The 11,200-nt window shown below is 35.1% G+C and overlaps 1 protein-coding gene across 1 annotated transcript in view; it reads right to left on the bottom strand.

Moving 5' to 3' along the window:
* Nucleotides 1-11,200, bottom strand: part of LOC106884401 (N(G),N(G)-dimethylarginine dimethylaminohydrolase 1) — an 86,960-nt gene that overhangs the window by 6,573 nt on the left and 69,187 nt on the right. The gene's annotated exons all lie outside the window — the stretch shown is intronic.

Genomic DNA, 11,200 nt, shown 5'->3' with positions numbered 1-11,200 from the left:
TTATTCTTGATTTTATTGAAATGATGCATAAATAAGTGTTTATTCTTTACTTTTATATTTTTCATGTATGATTTGCTTTGTAATCATATAGTGATGTAAATATTATTGTAAATAATTGCGGAGATGTACTTGCATAGCAAGTGACCTGATCTGAGATCGTGTGCTGGAACGAAAACAATTGCAGCGTGGAAGGTGTTTATAAGCCATTTAAAATAACACACAAAAACCGTTAGATTCACTTCAACATTTAAATTTAATTTGTCAAAATATTTTCGTCGCTTTGAGACCACGACCTGTTCACTGACAAAATTCTGTGCTAAGTTATTTAAAAATGTATTTCAGAATGAATGCATATATGTTTTAAGAGTTTGTCTTTATGAAAAACTACATGAAATGAATTTTAAATGTTCAGTTTATTAAATACTTTAAGAACAATAAGTTTCTCTAAGAGCAATAACTGACAGGACTTAACTGAAATAATTTTGTAAAATTGGTAACACAATAATGTGTCAATTTATTTTCAAATTATGTATTTTACTGCTAGACAAAAGTTACTAGAAGACTAACACATTGAAATAAACAACACGACTGAATTAAGGCAGATTGAGTTAATGGATTATAAGAGAGCAAGAGTTGAGAAAAGAAGTAGGAGAACGTAACAGAGCAAGAGCAACAGGGCATTCTTTAAATAATACAAATAAATTATTAATTTAAAACCATAAAAAAAGACTAATGATTAAAAAAAGATTTTTTTTTCATATAACTAACCCATTACAACATCTTTCATAGAAATGTGAAGTATCTAACAAAATCTTTGAAGTTTAATTGCCATACAAAATAATTCTACTTATTTCAAATTGCCTACCTGAAGAATAAATATCAAGCTTCAACTGCAATAAACTAGAATCCATGGAAGGTAAAGTTGGCATTGGCAAGATCAATTTGAAGAAATATTGAAACCACTTTTAAAATTAAGAAATAATCAGAAAAATATCTCAACTAAATGTTGCATGGTAAAAGGACAGGAGGGCTAAAGAACCAAGGTTAAATGGCTGAACAGATGAGGTACTAGACAGTAAGATATAGTCTCAAGTTCTAATATTCTGTAGGTATTACCTTTCCTCTCTTGGGATACAACATTTTATTTTAAACAACTCAGTTCAATAGGAATAAGTTTCAGAATTTCTGGAAATATTTACAATAAACTGAGTTTTTTGGGGTGGGGGCTCCCCCAAGACAACAACATTGGAGCTAAGCAGTGATTCGTGTGATCTCTTCATTTCTCTGATGACTTATTTTGAAGGTAGAGAAGCTTTCATTTTTAGATTTGTTTCAATCACAAGAAAAATTACTAAATCTTGCAACAAACATTTTCACTTTAAATCAGTTATATAAAAATCTGATAAGACCAAAAAACTTAGATTTGGGGAAAATCTACAGAAAAATAATATGTTTGAACTGAAAGATAAAAGCAAGAAATGGTAAGAATAATTATTCCAATAGTTGATGTCAGACTTTAAATAGAGCAATGACATTTCACAGCAGTTACACCAAAACTAAAAAGGAAGGAAAAAAATTAAATCTATGCAAAAACAAAAGAGAACAAGCAGGCCAGCCCAAAAATTTAATCTACTTAAAATCTAGTGTGGCCTACTCAAGATTTTTCCATCACTGTTGACATTCAACAGAGTAATTCAAAGTACAGAGCTATTTGTTTGCCATTTCGAAAGTTGTTATATTTGACAGCATTTAGTTTTTCAGAAAACACAGAGGTTAGAGAAGAATATCACTGAATTAGTAAAACAAATTGGTTGTTGGCATTTTTATATAGGTTTAGGCTAAGAGAGTATCAAGTAATGGTCAAGATACAACATAAGAGTATCTTCATGGTCACCCAGGCATTAACAATGCTATTTGTTTTACTATAAAAAAATATATATAATACATTACAATTGTGGATTCCTAAGTTTGATGACAAATTTGAGACTAGTTTGAAAGATACTGCCAGACTTGAGTTACTTTGAGTACTAATTCTCCCTAATTTCTTTCATGAAAGCTAAGTTAAGGACAGTTTTACTTAAGAAGTGCAAGACAGTAACTGTCATTTACTTATATAATACAAATAAACAACACATGTAGAAAAAGAACATGCAGCTGATTCTGTTCATTAAACTAGTCGTCACTCTTGAGCTGTATATGAAACTATCTATTTTTTTGCTCAGGAGTCCAGGTAGAAGGTAAAGTTAGACAGAGGGCTCAGTTCTGAGAAGGTTAAGGTGGAGGTTAATGATTTGAAAAATTATAATCTTATCTCACTGATTAATTACACATCTAAATAGAACCATGGAGAGTACAGTTTACTACTAGAAGCAGCAAGGTTGCTTTATAATTGACAAGGAGTTTTAATGACTTTCAATGCTAATTATGTGTGATTAGGGAAAGTGAAACATTAGGTAACAACTAAAAGTCATGATCGGGAATGAATTTTCCTAACTGATTAACCAATCAATTAATCAATACCAATATTTATTCATGATATTTTGTTTTTATTATAACAAATTTCATTTACTGGAAAACATAATCATTCAAATTAGCAACATTAATGATAATTAAGACTACACTGATGATCCTTTTCAATTCAAAAATTCAAAAGTGAAAGACAAGCAGGGAGGAGAGAGAGGGGGATGAAAGAGTGAGGGAGAGAGGGGTTGAGAGAGTGACGGAGAGAGGGGTTGAGAGAGTGACGGAGAGAGGGGTTGAGAGAGTGACGGAGAGAGGGGTTGAGAGAGTGACGGAGAGAGGGGTTGAGAGAGTGACGGAGAGAGGGGTTGAGAGAGTGACGGAGAGAGGGTTGAGAGAGTGACGGAGAGAGTGACGGAGAGAGGGGTTGAGAGAGTGACAGAGATAAACAGACAGAAAGATTTAGTTATAAGACAAAAAATTAAATTTATTAACCCAACAAAAAGGGGAGGTGGAAAAACAAAAGAGAATTAACATGGGAACACATCAATTATAAAGAGACTAAGTGCTGTGCAGAGCTATTCAGGGTTAATGCACTGGGAACAATATCAAAGGTTGTTTCATGCTAGTGTGAGTCAGCTAACTGCACATTACACCAACATAACTGCATTGTTCATCTTTATATCAAGCATTGATTTAATACATTTTGTAGTGAATGCCAATCCTACAAGTGCTAAAAGCAGCTACTGCATTATTTACACTACCCATGCCCCAACTCCCAGTAAAAACTACTGGAAGAGAATGATTGATAAGACAATCAAATGCAATCAAAATTAAGGCTCAACACGCTATGTCTTTTCGATATGTGTGTGTGTGTGTACATATATATATAAAACTGAAGTTAATGTATGCATGTGTATATATATGCACATAAATACACAAAGGTTGTTCCACACACATGCACCAGTTGATTTTGTGTGCATGTGCCTTTTCTGTGTGTGTGTGTGTGTGTACATGTATGTATCATCATCATCATTTAACGTCAATTGTCCATGCTGACATGGGTTGGACGGTTTGACCAGGGCTGGCAAACTGGAAGGCTGCACCAGACTCCAGTCTGATTTGGCATGGTTTCTACACCTGGTTGCTTTTCCTAATGCCAACCACTCTGAGAATGTAAATGGGTGCTTTTACGTGCCACTAGCACAGGTGCCATTTGCTTGACACCAGTATCTGCCACGATTTTATATATATATCACGTAAAAAGCACCCACTACACTCTCAGAGTGGTTGGTGTTAGGAAAGGCATCCAGCTGTAGAAACATCGCCAGATCAGATTGGAGCCTGGTGCAGCCATTGGCTTTCCAGACCTCAGTCAAACCGTCCAACCCATGCCAGCATGGAAAACGGACGTTAAACGATGATGATGACACAATTTACATTACACTACTTTGCAGTTGATTACAATGGGATGGACTAATAACCAAGTCTGTACAAGGAGCTCACTGCGATAACCACATGATTCACTGAATTGATGTCTTATACTACTTCTTTACATGTGTGTATGTACATATATAGAAAGAGAATTATATACACAGCTACACCCACACATATGATATACATTTTATATTCTTTATTTAAAATCTGAGATTATTCATACTCAAATACAAATAATATTAAAGAGAGAAAAAAAATATCTGTCTGCTCCTTTTGTTTGTTTTTTGTATTTTTTTTTTTTGTATGTTTTTTGTATTATGTACATGTATGGGTTTGTATGTATAGAAAGCGTGTGTATGTTGCACTAATGATATAATCCTAACATGCATGTTGCACATTCTGAGTCATGAAAATTGATAGATTTCTTAATAATATGGTGCATATGCTTATGCAGATGGCCTGTATAGACCTAAGTTAACAAACCGATAATCAAAGGTATTACAACAATAATTTTGTCTTTTCTTAACATATGTGGTGGCAGGAGAACATGTAGGATTGCATTATCTAATGCAGTCCTTTCATTATCTTAAACGATAAGGTGTGGCTCGATAAAAATTTCTTTGCTATTACTAACAGGTCAGGCAATCATGTAGAGCAACAGTGGGGAAATGATTTTTAGTATCAGGGACAAACTGCAAGTGCATAAGAAACTGGTGGCAGGGAAGGCATCTGTCAAAGAAATAAGGAAACTTTAATTTTTATGTTTTATCTTTTTATTGTTTACTTGTTTCAGTCATTGGACTGTGGCCATGCTGAAGCACGACTTTGAAGGATTTTAGAAGAACAAATTGACCCCGGTACCTATTTTTTTAAAATCTGGTACTTCTTTTATCAATACCTATTGCCAAACTGCTATGTTAGGTGGACACAAACAAACACCAGTTGTCAAGCAATGGGTTGGGGACAAATACAGCCACAAAGACACACAAGTCTTGATGTTGAGAGAGAAGGGTGGAGCAAACCAAATGATGTTTCTACGGTACTTCGTTTTCCAGGTGTTAGATCCTGGCATGTAGGAGATGCAGTGCCTCACTGTAGTAGGGGGTAGTGGCAACGAAGATATCTTGGGTAGAGGATAGATTCAAAATCTTCTTGCTTACACCCTTCACTAGGTTCTTAAAAACTATAGGTTGGTGGCAGAAGGCTGTGCTAATATAGGACATCTCGTTTGGCTTGTGATAGGGCCTGTATGTACCAGAGCCCAGATCTAAAGTAACATCTAGGCAATCTACTGTGATGAGACAAGTCTCAATGGTCCTTTCTAAGTATATCTAGTGTGTACCTGTTGGCTCCTCTAGAGATGGCTAAGGTGCTATCTCTATAGAGATGGCTAAGGTGCCATCTCTGTAGAGATCGAAGAGGACCAAAGGAAACCTCTTTCCTAAGATGTCCAGGATGTACAATCCAATAAGATAGCAGACATCAGCACTGTCATAGGCTCCTGTAGCCACATCAAAGGAGCCCTTGGGGGTCGGATTGCTTGACCCACAAGGATCTTTGTTGAACATACACGTGCAAGTGCATGTGAGATGAGCTTCCACAGTTTCCATCTACCAAATTCACTCAGAAGGCATTTGTCTATAACAGAACACACAAGATGCTGTGTAGTGGAACTGAACCTGAAACTACATGGTTGTAAAGCAAGCTTCTTAACCACACAGCCATGCCTGTGCTTATACATTGATATACAACATGTATTAAATTACTGTTATAGTTTTAGGTTAAACATTTTTGCTTGTAATTTTTTTTTATGGGTTTTTAGTGACTTCATCAGTAAGCAGTTTGAAATTAGAATATCAGTAAAATTTTGTCAATGGATGAAGTAGTTTGCCACCGCTGGTATAGAGGCTCTCATTTCATACAAGCCAGACAAATTCTCCAATCAACAGAATATAGAAATCATTATACTTCAGAAGTGGGTTTCATTGTTTCTTATAACTCCAAAGTTTATTCATTAGCAAGATAACAGCAATTTGAATCAAAGAATTGTTTTAAATACAGATACACACAAAAGACTCTCTCTCTCTCTCTCTCTCTCTCTCCCTCCCTCTCCCTCTCTCTCTCTCTCTCAAAAGAAAATGGAAAAAACATGGTAAATAAATAGTCTTATTATTTCTTAATTTATCTATTTTATATCTTTTATTTTAATATTGTCTCTGGTTATATGTATCAAATGGGCCAATCACTTGTTTACTGAATGGCAAGAATGATAAGAGTGTCTGTGCAACTGAACCGGAATAAATACCATGAGGTAATTTTGCTCAAATATATTGATTCACATGCACACTTGTGCATACACACTTACACACTTGTGTATACACACTTACACTCAAAAACATGCTCACATGATAACCTTTCATACGGGTCTTGTCTACCAAATGTCACTCATGAGGCAATAACCAGTGCAAGAATATGACAGAAGACTCACACCCAAAGTGTCAAGCTGGGAGATCAAACCCAGAAAACATTACAAAGATAATGTCTTAATCTCATAGGCAGGCTTATAGTGACATTAAACCATGTGCAACAAGTCTCAAACTCAAAAATATATATGAGGGACAGATCAGCCAAGTTAAAATTCATCATCATCGTTATTTTAATTTCCATTTTTCTATGCTTGCATGGGTCAGACAAAGTTTATTGTGGCAGATGACTTCCTGTTGGCAACCTGAATTTGTTTCTAAACAAGATATTTCCCCCATGGCCAGACATGTTTTCATGAAAGACTGGAAACTAATGACTCCATTTATATGGTGATGACACTTGTTTACAGCTGTCACATGATGTCAAGTCAGGCGAGCTGGCAGAAACGTTAGCACGCCGGGCGAAATGCTTAACGGTATTTCGTCTGTCTTTACGTTCTGCGTTCAAATTCCGCCGAGGTCAACTTTGCCTTTCATCCTTTCGGGGTCGATAAATTAAGTATCAGTTATGCACTGGGGTCAATGTAATCGACTTAATCCCTTTGTCTGTCCTTGTTTGTCGCCTCTATGTTTAGCCCCTTGTGGGCAATAAAGAAATAACATGATGTCAAGTCAGGGAGACACAAACACAAACAAAAACACACACACACACACACACACTGGGCTTTTTTCAGTTTCCATCTACCAAATCCACTCACAAGACACTTGCCCAACTACCACACGGTGGGACTGAACTAAAAATCATATGGTTGGAAAGCAAATTTCTTAACCACACAACCATACTTGCAATTAAATCTTACTTCTGGTGTTATATAATCAATCATTTAGTTTTACAAAGAATATTGAAAGAAGTTACAGAAATCATTCCCCTTATTGAACAATACTGGATAAAATGAAGAACTGCATATAACAAATGAAATCCATGGGAAAGCTGATGACTTAGGCTTTTGTTGGCAGTACAACCTGGTGAGTTTAAAAGTTTAGCAAATCTTCAGCTTTGCACATTTACAGATAGAAGGTAATCAGTGATTTATTCACATAAAATACAGATACACACGTATATACACGATTCAGTGATTTTTAAACAAAGGGCATTGTGGCATTGTTGGAAACATTCCATCATAATAAGTTTAGGAAGTCTACCAAGAAAGCATTTATGTGAATTCCATTGCATTCAATTTGGCAAACATGACTCAAAACAAGGAGACAGAGAGAGAGCATAAAACACACTAAATAAACCATTTCTAAGGAAATCGCATCAAAACTTATTTATAAAACAAAAGTCAAGTTGAAATGAAAAATTACTACCATTAACTTAGAAGGTAGAATAAAAATAAAGTATTATCTAAACTGCTTTGGGAAATATAGCTTGGCTTTGTCAGATGAAAGCTATTCCACAGATAAAAACAGAACAAATTAACTTAGTTATGTCAGCTGGTTCTCCTATAAAGGTCACCATCCCCTAAAACCTTTTGACATGAGAAATTGGGGGATGGGGTTGCATGCCAAAACAGAAAAAAAAGTGGGAGTCTTTTTTTTATATATATATAAAAAAATGTTTGTTTGTTTTTAAACAATCCAAAGCTATGAACTAAAGATATCAAATGTTGCTTATAGGAAAGCTGGCATAGATGGTATTGACATGTAATAATGGATGGGAATGGACGAGGAGAGCTGGATGAAATAATATCAAGAAATTGTAATAGATTGTAAGCTAAAGAGAATTTAAGGGGAAAAAAATTGGAATAAAGTAATCTGAATTGACAAGAATTTAGAGTTACAGTTAGAAACAGGATTACACATAGGACAGATTGTAAACAACATTTTTGTAGATTCATTCAACTTATGATAGCATAGAACAGCCAAAGTGAAAACAGTGGTGGCAGCACAGTAATAACAGTGGAGGTGGTCATGATGATGATGATAGTGTTGTTGCTTAGTGCTAGGTCAACCTGTTTAAGCAAATCCATGATTAAAAGCATTCTGACTATGACCATCCTTTTATTTTCTTAGGCAAAGTAAAAACCAGGATCACATTACGCAATGTGCTTAATGGAAAGATATGATCTAAGGAAAATTTGGCTGCTATTTCTAGCAGATCGAGTAACCATATAACAGGGTCCATTCAATAGTAATTGTATGATTTGCAGTGATAGAATGGGACAGTTGTAGAGTTGGAAATGATGTTGCGGTCAGTGATTCCAGAAGTGGTGGTATTGGAGGTGATGATGTTAGTGAATTCAGTGGTAGTAGCAATGCTTATGGTAGCAGGAGTAGAAACAAGTGAAAATATTTCCAAAACTCAGACCCAGTACTTAGTTTCCAGTTTTTGGCATTAAATAAGCAAAGGTGAAATAAACAATGGGGATGCTTTGCCCGATGCAGAAACTGTAGAAGATACTCAAAAATACAGCAAGGTCTTCTGAATCTGTCAGAAAACATTGTATATCATCAGCAGGTATCCCAGGGTCATAGGTGTTCCATCCCTCAGCCTCTATATTTTGCCTGAGTGAGGAAGTGAGGACTGAATTAGCCTTCACCAACCAATGTATCCATCATCCCTGGCAAACAAGCCCTACTTTACACAGCAAACTTCTGTTGAATTGTAAACTCTTTACACTGTGACCTCTCTCTTGCCTTTGGCACTGGTATTTTTCCTGTCACTTGATACTATAGTTACCAAGTCATAGCTGATCTTGAACAGACTATTTACACAATTTCCCGGTGCTTCCAGTACTTTTCTGCTTCCTTCACAGCTTCGTGGGGCTTCAAATTTCTGCTACACTTTATGGTTTTGTTGGCATATCGGACTTTCTCATTTTTGGATAGAAACAATGTACTGATTGCTCTTACCTTGGTGGCTCTGAATTCCCCCACAACTGATGAAATCAGTTTCTGCTTGATTAATTGTTACTAGTTTGTAAGGCAAATGATATTCCCAAATAATAATAGAGAATATAAAAATGTTCAACATAACTGAATTGTAAATACAAAAGGAACTGGAGTGTGAACTTTATTCAACTATTATTTCTAACCCATCAGTGAACAATTTTCTCATTCACAACTCCTTAAAAATTCCACTGTATTCTGCTTTTTAATGTTTTTTTGTTTTCATTCCAACATTAATTTTTTCCTTTAAATCTTTATGAGATAAAAAGCACATTTTGAAATTGCCTACTAATTCTGAATAAACAATTATAAAAAGATATATTTAATACAAAGATAAAGACATAATAAATAATTCATACTGAATATAATTCAGTGATGATAAAAAATAATGAAATTATAGTGTATAGTGCGCAAGTGCACTACAACTCATCAAAGGTGCATGTATAGTCAATAGAATTATGTACAAAAGTCAGGAAAGTGAACAGTGTATGAGTCATGATATACATATGTGTATGCATATAGAGGGGAGATATCAGGTGTTGTGTTGGCGAATTTCAGGAAGCATGGAGGTTTAAAGGATGCAATGACTTGGCAACTAACAACTGAAGCAGGCAGTTTGTTCCATGCTCCAGCAACTCTGAGTGTGAAAAAATGTTTCTGAAAGTCATGGGAGCTGTGCTTTTTTCTGACTTTGTAGGCATGCCCATGTGTGTTAGACACATGGAGCTCAAAAAGGTGCTCAAGGTGATTGTTGGTGTGATGGTTATAAGCGGTTAAAACAATGCTGATTCTATGGTGGCCCCAATATATGGCAGGACTTAAGCTAAGCATGGCAAATTAATGAGATATTTGTTAATTATATAGCATACCATCTGCTTATTAGTAAACAGAAGAGCTAAACGGATAATTATGAATTAGGAATTATCTATTTCTGATAAGTTCAAATGTACAGGAGACATTTCATGATATTTCTAACCAGAATTCATTGTTTGTTTTAGCAACTGTACCATATGGGGATATAAACAAGTGATAGACCAGTAGCATCTCTAAAATATTATTTTCTCATTTACATAACACCATGAAATTAGGGGTAAGCACAGATCCTTAAAATGTTGCTTGATGCTTAAGAGATAGCATAGTAGATTAAACTAATATGGTAGGGTTTAGTGTCTTTCCCTAGAATGAAGTGCAAGTATCAATGAGAAAACATAAACCATGAATTTTTCAGTCCAAATTCAACTCTTTGTCCATTCAGACATCAAAGACCCTATATATAAAAGGTAAATGCTTAAGACCTAAATAACCTCCTACTAGAAACAAACATCAATCAGACAAGAACATATTCATAAACAATGTATTCTAATAAGACTGTTCTATAAAGTGCAAAGAAAATAGTTGGCAGATTCAGATACTTTGAACAGTATTTAAAGACAAGCCAGCTAGATAAAAGTGACAATAACTAACATATTTTGAAATCAGATGTGGAGGAGTTTTCCTGAAATTTGACCACTAAAGGGAAGAGAAATACCTTTGTTAAAACTAAGTTTGAAAATATTAAACATCTATATGAAAGGACAGCAACTATGCAATATGTTCCTAACTGTCACTACTACCTCTACTATCTTACGTGTCCTTTGTCACAACCACATAATATAGACAAAGGAGTGTCTTCCTATTATTCGTCATTTTTATGGTATAAAACATTGGTTTTACTGTTCCAAATAACTAGGCTTGATTAGAAATTATCAACCCAATTAAATAGTTGAACTAGTTGCCTACACTGGATGGCCTGAAAATGTTATTTGTGATCTCATTCTGTTATCTCATAAATACATTCAAGAAAAACTTTTAGGTGATGGGAAATACACTTCAAATGGTATCATTATACACACACACACACACACACACACAAACAAAACACATGTGTGCAT

This window comes from Octopus bimaculoides, chromosome 1, assembly GCF_001194135.2.
Source record: "Octopus bimaculoides isolate UCB-OBI-ISO-001 chromosome 1, ASM119413v2, whole genome shotgun sequence".
NCBI lineage: Eukaryota > Metazoa > Mollusca > Cephalopoda > Octopoda > Octopodidae > Octopus > Octopus bimaculoides.
This window is presented reverse-complemented; position numbering and strand designations above follow the sequence as displayed.